Here is a 12,480-nt window from a genome sequence, read left to right on the forward strand (position 1 = left end):
ACTTTAAACTAACCACTCACAAGAAGACAACTTTGATCAATGTTTCTGCTCTTTTATTCGGTTTAAAAAACAGTATGAAATTTGAGAAGCAAAAATGTCGTATCTTTCTTGTGTGTCATTGGATTTTCACCTGCCCAATCATATCTTAGCCCGTTTGGTGGTAATTTTGAGAATTGATTTTTTAACCGTTAGGAGAACAGTGGGGGTCACATGTGAGTGAAGAAGTAAAAAATGAGAACTGAAATAATGAAATAACGGTTAAAAAATCAATTTTTGAGATGAAAAAGCACTACATACGGGCTTTACCTTACCCAATTACCCAGTGCTTTTATCAAATGTAATCATCAAAGTTTGGCCCCTAATATTATATATTTTTAACTGACAGATTAAAATCTATTGTACATCTTGACAATTCTATATAAGAACAGTGTTTCATTCACAGAATGAAGGTTCACAGAAATTTTACATACAAAACACAAATGCGTGGGGCCCGCAATTTATTGTTAATTTTTTTATACACGTGTGGGATCCGATCTCCTCTCTCTTCTGGCTACATTCTGTGATCAATTAATCTGTACAATCAGATTAATTGTCTATATAAAGGGTCAACAGAAATCCGCTGGCAGCATTTGGTTCATCTATCTGATTTTTTTTCTTTTATTTTTATTTTTATTTTTCTTCTTGCCATTATCTGATAGATTATTGCCAAGTGTCTTCGGGTGAAATTTTGACAACCATTTTCTATACATACAGCAGATCTGTAAGATTAATGAGAGAAAAATTTGATATACTTATTAATTGATATTCATGACTATATTCCAGATATATAGCACACAAATGCTTAGTTATATATTTTTACCTTATAGCTAGAAATTAGCCCGAAACAAAAAAGATTGAATTACTATAATATGCATAGAGGTAAAAAAATAAAAAAATAAATAAATAAAAATAAAATAAAATTGCAGTCCATAAGCATGGAATTTTCGATAAGAACAGGAAGTAACATATTTAGTTATTTATATTAACTTTTCAAATCCTTTAATGAAACCTATGTATTTTGTAAGTTCTTATTTCACATGTGTACGAATCATTTACTCATTTACTGTTTCTTGTTTTTGATGTATACATTCGTTATATCTAACGATTAGTTTGTGTTCGAGCTCTATTTTTCTCAAAACTCAATTTTCAAAACACGTTTTCAATTACATATTCTCCCATAAAATAAATTTACACATAAATTTAAATTTAAAACTTCTTTCATTTTTAACAATATATTCTCCAAAAAAATCATTATTTTAAAACACATTTCCTAGAAAAGGGGCTCAAACGGGGTTTAATATACTAAAAGAAGATTCGAATGTAATTTTAACAACTCTAATCTGTCTTAATTACGACAACATAAGAGGCATCATATTAAACATCGAACAGATCATTTGGCAAGGAAAAATTGTTGAATTTGATGTAACAAATGCCAGTCGGTACTATCAAACAATAAACATATTGTAACCTCCCTCAAAATTTTCAATATCTTAGAAAACTATACATATTAATCTATGCAAGTAATTATAGGAATTAGCAACTATAGTTAGCCTCTTACATTTTGCAACCATGCTAGCAGCAACCTATCGTCCCCCAATCAACATTTCAGTGGGAACGCTTCCCTCGGCGCCATCACAACCACTATCTTCACTAGACTCGACGCCAGGGATGAATCTAGGGGTCGAGTTTAGCTAGGACAGATTGCGAGCGTTGAAAGCTTGCTATCGACGGCCAACGTCCGTGATAGCAGTGTTGTTTATTAATATTGAATTAAATAAATTTCAAATAATCATATGGATTAAAACTAGAAGAATTAGATACACCACTAAAACTAGAATTAGGTACGAACTTTCATTTTGAATGAAAAAAATCGTTCCATAATCTGTAAAATGCCCTAATTTATTTTTCAATTAAATAGGCAATATATATTACAAAAATGCCAATATTCAGTTTACAATTAAAATTAATTAAATAAACATTATTATATTAGCAAAATTGAAATTATTTATATGCTTAAATCAATTTTATGTGCTTGTATGATTCTACTTTTTCGCAATCGATTTTTTGTGAACGAAAAGTAGAACCTTTTATTAATTAAATAAGTATTGTTAATAAATTCTTTATGACACTAAGGCCAATTTTTTCACAAATTCATCCACTATTAATTGACCAAACTGTCAAATCAATTGATTAGAGAGAAAACAAGAAAAAAAATTAAAATCAAGAAAAGGGACAAATCACTGGTTAAAATATTTCTACTTGCATTAAACCAGTAAAATTGAACATATATTATTTTGTTACTTTATGTACTAAAAATCAATAAATGACATGATGGTAAAGTAGTTAATATGTTTAAGGAAGATAGCAGGTTTGAATCCCCTTCCTTGCATTTTTTTTTTGGTAAAAATTGTTTAAATACAAAAATTATAAAAAATATTGTTCTTGAAAAGTTTCAAACACAGGACCATCAATTCAATAATGGAAGGGCTAACTAACTAAACTAACAAAGATGGTTATTGTTAATATGAATTATCATATATATAATCTAAAAATTATATCTATTAATCAGCAAAAAAATTCCCCCCAATGAATCCAGCTAGGACGGCGACCCTAGCTCGCCGGCCTGTAAATTCGTAACTACTCGACAATATGGGAAATGGTAATGCACACCATGGTATTTATGTTGTATTTTGTTCAAGAGAATCCGATCATAGCACAAACTTTAGGAGTTGATTATTTTATTTTGATCCAACTAATGAAATGTGGAGTCGTGTTAGTTCAATTCCCGGACTAATGGAAAATTATGTGCTGAAAGATTTCTCTATGTTGTCCATTGGAGACTCAATCTTCGTAATTGGAATGAGGTTATGTTGGAAGGAGAGAAACATTCTTAGTAATGATAATGGATTGGATGAATTTTCCAAGATAGAGGTACAAGTTCTTTCAGTAGTGTTACGATATAATATACAATCCAGTCAATGGTCTAATCGTGCACCACTTAATGTACCAAGGTACAATTTTGCTCGCACAATATGTGATGACAAGATCTATGTGACCAGAGGACAATATGAACTGGTTATTTCTCAAAGTACCTCATCTGTGTCTAGGTATACAATCCCGTGCTTGACACGTGGACGTCATTGCCAAACATGAACGGACTGAGGTGTCGGTGTGACATGGCAAGGGAAAGTACACTTTATTGATGGATTCATTCATGACTACAATCTTGACCAACTCGAGACTTACATGGGTCGTCGTTCAACCAAAATTTATAATAACCAAAGAAAAAGGTGGGACCTCATGGAAGGAATGTGGCAACTAGATGTACCGCACAATCAAATCGTAGCCGTGGAGGGCAGATTATATAGCTCTGGGGACTGCCTTAATGCATGGAAAAGTCACATTGAAGCCTATGATGGAAACCTAAATTTGTGGTACATTGCTCACAACTCAAAGGTGATTCTGGGGTTGGAGAGAGGCTTTACATAACAATGGCACCAATTGGAAGACATTTATATTTCTTAGCAGGTTACAAGATTGTAGGAGAGACATCAAGAACAATTTCAATTGTTCATAGATTTTGACACTTCTGTCGGAGAAAATGCATGGACAAGCTTGGAGCCAATGGAGGATCAAGGAGAGAAAGAGCTTCGTAGTCATTGTTGTGTGTTCGCATTTTCTTAGGATTTTTTGATTTTCTTTTCTTTTCTTTTTAATATGATTCAGGCCTTGTTTGACCCACGTTCTTTAAAAAATATACATTCTTCAATAATGATTTGACATCATTTCAACAACACATTCTTCAATAAAATAATATTATATACAAATCCAAAACTTTTCCTTGTTTTTTTAACCACACATTTCTCATCGATGCACTATTCAAAAATGTATTCTTATGAAAATAATATCTCAAACAAGGGCTTAATGTGACTTATGGACATGAATTTTGGTTTACTTTCTACCTAGTTAGTAACGTAGTGACGATAACAATTATAATAAACGTAATCTTATTTTCAATAAATATGAGGTCGAGTATATGCATCTTTTTTCTTCACTATTTAATGTCCGTATCATTAAAACTATTGAAAGCTTAATATAAATATGACTAAATCTTTAACAGCGACAAACTCGACTACTGAAAATAAGAAAAATGAGATATGGGATTAAAAGGTAATGTTTGCCCAAAATAGGAAGGATTTGGCAATCCAAATTATGATTGTCATGTTTGGTTCTTTTCAAGCAATTAGCATTAAATCTATCTACTCCAACATCATCAACCTCATATTCTGCCTCTTAATTTTTCAAAGCTCTTTAGCACTTGTGATATTTTGATAAATATCATAAATCTATTAAAAAGAGTTCTTGGAATTAGATTATGACAATGAAATTCAATTTGTTCTAGGTGTCATGAAGTAGAATCTCTACCTTCATTATTATTATTATTATTATTATTATTATTATTATTATTATTTTGTTTTACATAAGTTAACCCAAGAACGGCTAGCCAATATTTCATTTGATTTTACCATCTTTCATAAAAAAAAAAAAAAAAAAAAAAAAAAAAAAAAAAAAAAAAAAAAAAAAAAAAAAAAAAAAAAAAAAAAAAAAAAAAAAATTCATCACAATTTTCAGGTTTAACACTAATTGTGTCTTAAAGAGATGTCATTCGTATACTAGGAATTACTATGACAAAAGATATAATTGTAGATACATAAATTTATCTGTCTATATATATATATATATAGACACACACACACACCCCATGCTTAGCTTATGCTGAACACCGCACTTTGTTGGCAGTTAAAATCAAAATAAAATAATTGCCACCTAAGCATGTAGCTTCACAAATCAAAATAAGAAAAACCATCAAATGGTATAAGAGCCAATGGTTATAAAGATCTTTAAGTAGGATTAATTTTTAAATAGTCACAGATTCATAATTATTGGTCAAATATCATCGAATTAATTGGTTACAGATTATTTTGAGGTCACAAATAAAAATTTTTGTAGGTCACAGATTATTTCGAGTTCACAGATCAATAATTTACAGGTCAAAAATTATTTCATTAGTCACAGATCAGAAAAATTACAAGTCACAGGCTCACATATGTTTAAATTTATTGGTCACATATTCTATCTTTTGAATTCGTGGCCTATGACATATAACTGTTATATGATCCAATGGCCTGTAACCAAGCCTCTTGAATCTGTGACCTATGACCTATGTATTTTGATAGGTCACATATTCAAGAGATTTTGGTCATAGAAACTCAATCGATTATGACCTATACACCGCCACTTCAAGAGATTTTGGTCACAGAAACTCAATCGATTATGACTTATATACCACCACCATCACCACCTATGGACATTGATCCATCACCAACATTCCACTACAACCATCACTGTAACACTCCACCACAACTACCATCATCGCACTACAACCACAACTACTAACAACCCAACAAACAAGTAAATCACCAATGCCAACACTCCACTCTTCAACCTTTACAAATCCATTACAAAACACTAACTTCCAATTACCATGGCCACCGGAATCCACCACAAATAAAGTCCTCTCTTCAACCTCTACAAATCCATTACAAACATCAGCCCAAACAACAAACAAATCGGACCAAAAATGGGCCTCAAAATCACAAGTAATGCACGACCTCTATCCAGATTCTTGCAACTCCGGTAACCCCCATGTTCACGGACCACCACTACCCGATTATCCTCACCAAGGTAAACGATTTCATGGTATTAATTCATCAAAACCAAACCCACATGTTGATGGTGAGAATAAAAAAATTTCACAGTTGCGAACGATTTCTGCGCGAATAGGCAATTGATCAATTGATTGACTAAATGCATTCCAAATGATGAATTCTACCCAACAACATCCAATTGAGGTCCATAATAGAATGGGTAATGAATTGTAAAATGGATGCAAAACTAATTTACACCACATTAGGGTATGGGTATGTCAGCATGCATACTTAAGTGAAAAAATAATAAGATGGAATCAAGGTCAAAAGTTTGTCTATTTGGAGAATATCCAAAAAGAACGAGAAGTTACTACTTCTATAGTCCTCTAAATAAGAAGATAATTTGTTAGTACAAATGCAACATTATTATAGGACTAGTATATAAAAAAAAAACACAAGTCTATTAGTAAGATTCTATTCGAAGATGTGTTAGAACATAATTCAAACACCCTGTTCCGAATATTTGCATTAAATCATAATATTGAAGACTTGGAATCTCATGTAGAACTAGTGGTTGCTAATGGCGAAAATGAGCAAGTGATGCCCATAGAACCCCACGAACTAGCAGAATCAGAGATAGTAGAGAAGAAGCACCTATTGTCCCACATCCACATAAGGTTAATGAAGAACTTGGTCTTAATCAAAGACATGACCAAGCACCTTTTGTCAGATGGGACAATCAAGCACATCTAACCATTACTCATATTGAGGTGGTCTCTACGAGAATCAGTAAGATCTCATTTTGTTTAAGGAAGCAATGGAAGATGTAGACTTTAAATCATTGAAGTCTACCATGAACTCGAAGATGGAATCCACGTGTTCCAATAAGGTTCGAAATCTGGTAGACAGACCTAATAGGGTCAAACCTATAAGGTAAAAGTGGGTCTATAAAAGTAAAAGATGAATAGATAGAAAGGTCAAAACCATTAAGAAAGGCTAGTGGCTAAAGGTTTTTACACAAAGAGAAGGTATTGATTATGAGTAAACCTTCTCACCAACCATGCTTAAATCTATTCGACATTTTTTATACATTGCTGCTCATTATGATTATGATGTATGGCAAATAGATGTAAAGACTATAATTTCTAAATGAACATCTTGATAAGGCCATCTACGTGATGCAACATGAGGGGTTTGTGAAAGAAGGCCATGAAAGAAAAGTTTATAAGTTACAAAGGTCCATTTATAGATTTAAGCAAGCATCATTGCCTTGGAATGTTAGATTTGATCAGACCATTAAGACATATAGTTTAGATCAAAATCTGGATAAGCTTTGTGTATACAAGCGTACACTAGGAAGTATAGTAATTTTTCTGATTCTTTATGCGGATGACATTCTAATCATTGGAAATGATGTAAAGGAAATGTCATCTTTGAAGAAATGGTTGATATAGCAATTTGATATGAAGGACTTGGGAGAAGCTAATTATGTTTTAGGCATCCGTATCTTGTGAGATAGGAAAATAGGCAGAAAGTATTATCCCAAGCTTCATATATTAACAAAATATTGTCTAGGTTTGTGATGCAAAATTCTAAAAAGTGACAACTTCCTTTAGACATGAAATTAGTCTGTGTAACGAGCATTTTACTGAGACTCCGTAGAGGTAGATGATATGAATAAAGTTCCTTAAGCTATGATCACATGAAGACTCATGTATTATATGCTTTGCATCTAGGCCAGATATTTTTATGTTGTGGGTATTGTTATTTTTGTTATCAATCTTATTCAAGACTAGAACACTGCACAATAATGAAGCACATACTCTACACAACGATAGATTATATGCTTTGTGTAGTAAGGGAATGATGTGAACCCTACTGGATATAATGATTTCGATTTTACCTTATTAGAGATATTGTTCATTGAGGAGAAATGATGGTTAGCAAGATTGTATCAACAAACTATTATACAATCTTACAGGTCTGTTCACAAAGAGTTTGAGAACTAAGGTTTTTGATGAGTTTCCTGAGATGATTAATATTCGTGATATATCACATTTACTATGAAGGGCATGTGGGAGATTGTTAGTTTGATGCTCTTCAAGCGGTATTTTGTGAACGATAATATAAGTTATGATTCGATTAGTTTCAATAATAGTCTAGTATTTCATGATCATACTAGATGTCAAAAGTTGTATACATGAAGGTTCAAGTATAGTGAGACATAAATATGTTTGATCAAAATATATCAATCGCGATTGATACATAAGTTGGATGCTTTACGTTGATAGGATTGTATTGTTCTTATTGGAATTTTTCTAGATCATAGGAACAAGAACATTGATGTGATTGGTATACATTGAACATGACCCCGTAGATGACTCATTTGTGACCTCTAGGAATGAAACTCTACTTGATCATTAAATGACACCTAAATTCTGAGCGAGTAATATAATTTTGATTGCTAGTTCAAGTTCTTCATGGTGTCAGTGACTGAAATTTTGATTAAAAGATCAATCTTGGTATTTTGGGAATCTTGGCGAAGTAGTTAGAGATCATATACTTGCAATAAGTGAATTAATTAATCATTACCATGAGACGATTGTCACTCCAAGGCATTCTCTATATGCATTTGAACTTGAGATCAGTAGTTCAACGATGGGATCGTTAGACTCTATGTTTTGAGTTGCTCACAATGAATTTGACTTTTGAGAACGGACTTGGAGGGTTATACATGTTGGAAGGGCAAAATGGTCACTTTATCGATTATAACATATTGACAATTAAATTGGGATTGACTTGTGGAATGTTGAATGGTAAATATTTTTATTAAATCATGATTTTCTTTTATGATTAACACTCGACTCAAGAGTGCAATTTTGACTCTTTGGTAGAATGAGCTGGAGTTAGTTGATGTATCTTAATTAGTCAACAGTTGATCAAATTAGAAAATCTATTGGAGATCGGGTTTGTAAGTCCAGTTAGGTTTCTCTCTTGGATCTAATATAAGTATGAGACTTAATTAACCTACTACAATAAAGTCTAAGAAAAATTGTGCAATTATGAAACTCTAATTGAGTACTATAAATATGTCATTTATGGACACATTTTTCGAGATATTAGGATTAGCCACATTCTCTCATTTCTTCTAAAGGGAGGCACTTGAAAGAGAGAACAAGAGGAAAGATGTAAGGATGGAAGCTTTGGATATGAGGCGGAAGACCATCAAAAGCTCTTCTAAGTTTATGATCTCACCCAATGTGTGAAGATTTAAAAACAAAATCCAATAACATCAAAGGAAATCTAAGATATATAATTCAGATTTATTCAAATCGAAATCAATTTCCTCTTGTAGTTAAATCTGAAACCCAAAAAGTGAAAGTATGACATTAAAATCAACTATAACAACTAAATGTGAGTCTTGAGTTCCTTACACCCCGTTTCGGCTCCATTAAAACAAATTTTGGAGAAATTATATTTTGAAATAGTGAGTTTTTTGAGAATGTGGTTAAAAAATAAAGAAAATTTTTGAATTTACATGTAATATTATTTTATTAAAAAATGTGCAGTTGAAAATAATAGTGAAAACTGTATTTTTGAAATAAAGGAGCCCAAAACATGGGCTGAATTTGACGGACAAGTGGACCACAACCATATGCCATCTATGATCGCATTCCACTATTATTATTGCCACGGTTTCTTTTTGTGGAGAAGAAACGTCGTCCCATCCCAATCCTCTCTAAAATTAAGTTGATTAAAAGTAGATTTAGAAGATCTTAGGAAAATCAGGTCTGATCTGTACTTTAAAATAACCACTCACAAGAAGACAACTTTGATCAATGTTTCTGCTCTTTTATTTGGTTTAAAAAACAGTATGAAATTTGAGAAGCAAAAATGTCGTATCTTTCTTGTGTGTCATTGGATTTTCACCTGCCCAATCATATCTTAGCCCGTTTGGTGGTAATTTGGGGAATTGATTTTTTGACCGTTAGGAGAACAGTAGGGGTCACATGTGAGTGAAGAAGTAAAAAATGAGAACTGAAATAATGAAATAACGGTTAAAAAATCAATTTTTGAGATGAAAAAGCACTACATACGGGCTTTACCTTACCCAATTACCCGGTGCTTTTATCAAATGTAATCATCAAAGTTTGGCCCCTAATATTATATATTTTTAACTGACAGATTAAAATCTATTGTACGTCTTGACAATTCTATATAAGAGCATTGCTTCATTCACAGAATGAAGGTTCACAGAAATTTTACATACAAAACACAAATGCGTGGGGCCCGCAATTTATTGTTAATTTTTTTATACACGTGTGGGACCCGATCTCCTCTCTCTTCTGGCTACATTCTGTGATCAATTAATTTGTACAATCAGATTAATTGTCTATATAAAGGGTCAACAGAAATCCGCTGGCAGCATTTGGTTCATCTATCTGATTTTTTTCTTTTATTTTTATTTTTATTTTTCTTCTTGCCATTATCTGACAGATTATTGCCAAGTGTCTTCGGGTGAAATTTTGACAACCATTTTCTATACATACAGCAGATCTGTAAGATTAATGAGAGAAAAATTTGATATACTTATTAATTGATATTCATGACTATATTCCAGATATATAGCACACAAATGCTTAGTTATATATTTTTACCTTATAGCTAGAAATTAGCCCGAAACAAAAAAGATTGAATTACTATAATATGCATAGAGGTAAAAATAAATAAATAAATAAATAAATAAAAATAAAATAAAATTGCAGTCTATAAGCATGGAATTTTCGATAAGAACAGGAAGTAACATATTCAGTTATTTATATTAACTTTTCAAATCCTTTAATGAAACCTAAGTATTTTGTAAGTTCTTATTTCACATGTGTACGAATCATTTACTCATTTACTGTTTCTTGTTTTTGATGTATACATTCGTTATATCTAACGATTAGTTTGTGTTCGAGCTCTATTTTTCTCAAAACTCAATTTTCAAAACACGTTTTCAATTACATATTCTCGCATAAAATAAATTTAAACATAAATTTAAATTTAAAACTTCTTTCATTTTTAACAATATATTCTCCAAAAAAATCATTATTTCAAAACACATTTCCTAGAAAAGGGGCTCAAACGGGGTTTAATATACTAAAAGAAGATTCGAATGTAATTTTAACTACTCTAATATGTCTTAATTACGACAACATAAGAGGCATCATACTAAACATCCAACAAATCATTTGGCAAGGAAAAATTATTGAATTTGATGTAACAAATGCCAGTCGGTACTATCAAACAATAAACGTATTGTAACCTCCGTCAAAATTTTCAATATCTTTGATAACTATACATATTAATCTATGCAAGTAATTATAGGAATTAGCAACTATAGTTACCCTCTTACATTTTGCAACCATGCTAGCAGCAACCTATCGTCCCCCAATCAACAATTCAGTGGGAACGCTTCCCTCGCCGCCATCACAACCACTATCTTCACTAGACTCGACGCCAGGGATGAATCTAGGGGTCGAGTTTAGTTAGGGCAGATTGCGAGCGTTGAAAGCTTGCTATCGACAGCCAACATCCGTGATAGCAGTGTTGTTTATTAATATTTAATTAAATAAATTTCAAAAAATCGTATGGATTAAAACTAGAAGAACTAGATACACCACTAAAACTAGAATTAGGTACGAACTTTCATTTTGAATGAAAAAAATCATTCCATAATTTGTAAAATGCCCTAATTTATTTTTCAATTAAATAAGCAATATATATTACAAAAATGCCAATATTCAGTTTACAATTAAAATTAATTAAATAAACATTATTATATTAGCAAAATTGAAATTATTTATGTGCTTAAATCAATTTTATGTGTTTGTATGATTCTCCTTTTTCGCAATCGATTTTTTGTGAACGAAAAGTAGGATCTTTTATTAATTAAATAAATTTTGTTAATAGATTCTTTATGACACTAAGGCCAAATTTTTCACAAATTCATCCACTATTAATTGACCAAACTCTCAAATCAATTAATTAGAGGGAAAACAAGAAAAAAAAAAAGAGAAAATCAAGAAAAGGGACAAATCACCGGTTAAAATATTTCTACTTACATTACACCAGTAAAATTGAACATGTATTATTTTTTTACTTTATGTACTAAAAATCAATAAGTGACATGACGGTAAAGTGGTTAATATGTTTAAGGAAGATAGCAGGTTCGAATCACCTTCCTTGCATTTTTTTTTGGTAAAAATTGTTTAAATGAAAAAATTATAAAAAATATTTTTCTTGAAAAGTTTCAAACACAGGACCATCAATTCAATAATAGAAGGGCTAACTAACTAAACTAACAAAGATGGTTATTGTTAATATGAATTATCATATATATAATCTAAAAATTCTATCTATTATCAGCAAAAAAATTTCCCCCAGTGAATCCGCCTAGGGCGGCCACCCTAGCTCGCCAGCCTCTAAATCCGCAACTACTCGACACCATGGGAAATGGTAATCCACACCATGGTATTTATGTTGTATTTTGTTCAAGAGAATCCGATCATAGCACAAACTTTAGGAGTTGATTATTTTATTTTGATCCAACTAATGAAATGTGGAGTCGTGTTAGTTCAATTCCCGGACTAATGGAAAATTATGTGCTGAAAGATTTCTCTATGTTGTCCATTGGAGACTCAATCTTCGTAATTGGAATGAGGTTATGTTGGAAGGAGAGAAACATTCT

The sequence above is a fragment of the Olea europaea genome, chromosome 21 (assembly GCF_002742605.1).
Source record: "Olea europaea var. sylvestris chromosome 21, O_europaea_v1, whole genome shotgun sequence".
Classification (NCBI taxonomy): Eukaryota; Viridiplantae; Streptophyta; class Magnoliopsida; order Lamiales; family Oleaceae; genus Olea; species Olea europaea.